Genomic DNA, 3,092 nt, shown 5'->3' on the forward strand with positions numbered 1-3,092 from the left:
TTTGATTTTGATTGCCAAGGTATTCGCGGAGCTTTCGCGGTGTCGTGGTGAAGTACATAGTTGCTGATTTCATACTGTATCTTTCAAAATGTAAAAATTGGCAATTTGTTAATCGTATTGTAGCAACAACTTTTGCCACCGGAGGCAGTAGGTTTTTACCCCACGTTTTGAATGTGACTTACAATCTCATCGTACTCAGCAGCATGAAGTTCCATTCGACAGATTGTCGAACTCGACTCATCCATTTGTTAAATTCGACGATTTGGGCAGAATATTGTGAACACTGAAATCAGAAAGAATAAAATGCCATACCCTGGATCGCCCTACAAGCAGTGTCGTCAACTCAATGAGTCCACTCAATCCGAGCATGGCTGAAAGGATGTTTTCTTGTTGGATTTTCAACTACCATTGCTGCAGTTTTGACTTTCGCGATGGCTTCCTTGGTCGACACCTTGGTCAGGATATCCGCCAGTTGTTTGGCAGTACCAACGTGACGGACGTCGATGGAATTGTCTCGGGCAAGCTGGCGAACAACACGTTGACTTACTGACTTACATGACACAGCTGCGTCGCCCACGAAGCAGATGTAGCCTGTGGGCGACCGGTGCCCGTCGCGGTTGGCCCAGGACGCGTCGCTATATCCGACGAGTTTGCAATCGCCGGCGCGAAAGATCAAGCCGTGTTCCAAGGTGGCCTTGACATTGCGCATGACGCGTTTGTCCCCGATCATGTGCGGCTCGCGAGGGTCGTGCAAGTGATGGGACAGACGCTAAACAGCGTGCGCTATGTCAGGGCGGATGCAGACCATCAAGTACATGAGTGACCCCACCATGGAGCGGTAGGTCAACTTGCCCGTCGGCGGTTGCTGTTCGTCGTGCCATAGATCTTCGCGGTCGTCGACCTCGGGGATGGCGTAGCTGTGGTAATTGGCCATCCCGAAGCGATTCAGGACCTTTCGCGCGTATGCAGCTTGGCTCATGGTGAGAACTTCATCTTGATAGTCGGTCTTGATCCCCAGGAAGTAGGATGTTATGCCCTGGCGCTTGAGTTTCACTTTGATCTCGAGCTGGTCGAGGATCTTTTCCGCAGCGGTGGACGTCTTGGACGTTACGAGGAAATCGTCCACGTAAGTGACCATCTCAACTCCATCTACCGTCATCCTTTGGTAGAGGCATGGGTCGTAAGCGTTGGGGTGGAACGAAATTGACAGGAGGATCTTGCGGCAGTGTTCGAACCAGGCGAGTGATACCTGCTTGAGGCCGTACGGGGCCTTGACTAGCACATGACCCTGCTTGTTCCGTCGTCATGACCAGGCGGTTGATCAACGTACAGTAGTACGCCCTCGTCCATCTTGGCTTCGAAGAAACTTGTGTCGGCATCCACCTGGACCAGGACGTACCTGTTGGAGACGACGAAGGCAGCGCATGCTCGAATTGCCCCCATCTTGACTATCGCTGAGTAGGTGTCTGTGTAGTCCACGCCTTCCACTTGTGAATAACCTTTGTACACTAGGCGGGCCTTGTAAATACACAACATCTCCGGCAGAGTTGGTTTTCTTTACATACGTCCACCAGGAGCCGATGACCTTGCGGCTGGGTGGGAGGACGATGAGCTGCCACATTCCGGCATCGCGAAGCTGTGGGTGATGCCCCAGGTCTTCAGTGTCTGGGGGTGTCCTTTGCGAAGTTGCACTGCTCAGTTGTCGTGGTGAGGTGCAAGACGTAATCCATTCGATTTGGGTCGACTGTCGCTGTTGCGACGGTGTTGGTGCCATGCATAATACTGCATCCGTGAGCATCGAGTGTGACGGCGAACTTCGAGTCGCGCCGCATCATGGCAGTGACCGACAGGAGAGTTGACGACATTGCATCTATTACTAACACGTCTTCCATGACTAGGGTTGTGGCAGTGTTGGCGGTCACCCGCATGGTCCCCATTTTGGCCGCGCGTGTTCTGCTGCCATTGGCGACAACGACAGTCCGATTACAAGGTCTCAAGTTGGTCAGACGCGAGGCTTTCTCAGTCATGGGTTCGATGCCCCAGAATCTACGAGAACTCGGTCGAGGGGATCGCCAGCGTGGAAGGCGAAGGCGCTTCCGACGGTGTCATCGTCTTCTTCATCGCCAATTGCCGTAAACGTTCAGACTTCCTCGTCGAAGGTAAAGTTGCCCTAACCCTTCTTGTTCTGTTTCATATTTTTTGTCTTTAATGTTTTTGGTCCACTTCGGTTGCCCCCCTTTTTGGAGCGAGACGCTGCCTCCCAGTGTCCCTTGCGATTTCACCTGTTGCATTTTCCAGGCTTGGGGGTCTCGTTGTTGAGGGCGTGGTCATCGTTGCTTCCGCTCCTCGGTTTGGTAAGCGCGCCTGAGCGTACGGCGGCTTTATACTCCGCTTCCTGTAGAACTCTAACGGTGGCTAGGTTCTGGCCTTGTGCGGTCGTCATGGCGTGGACTTGGAGGGTCACTGCGCGCATTTGCCATGGAAGAATGTCTAGGAGTCGGTCGACTACCATCGATTCGTGGATGGCGTCACCATTCGCTTTCATTTTGCGAAGAACGACCTCGTATCGTTCCAGGAATTGCGGTAAGCTTTCTTGATTCGCATTCTACTTCATGCTGAAGTATTCGGATAGGGTGCCAGTCTGTCGACGCGAGTCTTCGGTTCGTGGTGCCTGGCCAGTGCACACCATGCTTCAACATACGTGTCGGCCTTTGCGGGGGTCGTGGTGTTGCCGTCGTTGGACTTGGCGAGACCTCGCACGTGAGCCAATACGACTCCGGCGTCGTACACTGCCTTGAGGTTCTTGCTGAGCATGCGACTCTTGAATGCGGTACACCAGGAGTTCCAGCTATCCTCCCGTAACATCACTGTAGATGCTTTTGCCTCGAACATGTCTGTTGGTCTCAAACCCTGTTGCGACTTAAAGGTCGAAGCGAATCGGCTGTGAGGACTTAGTAGTTGATTCAAGAGTAATATATTTGACCGTTACCCATACCTATTCATACATGATTATGAATGGCTCACATAGCTACCTGTGATTCCGTCTATTGCCATACAATTGTGCAAGCACATATCTTCCCTGGACATGTACA

Source organism: Aphanomyces invadans (genome assembly GCF_000520115.1).
Source record: "Aphanomyces invadans strain NJM9701 unplaced genomic scaffold supercont1.57, whole genome shotgun sequence".
NCBI classification, from domain to species: Eukaryota; Oomycota; class Saprolegniomycetes; order Saprolegniales; family Verrucalvaceae; genus Aphanomyces; species Aphanomyces invadans.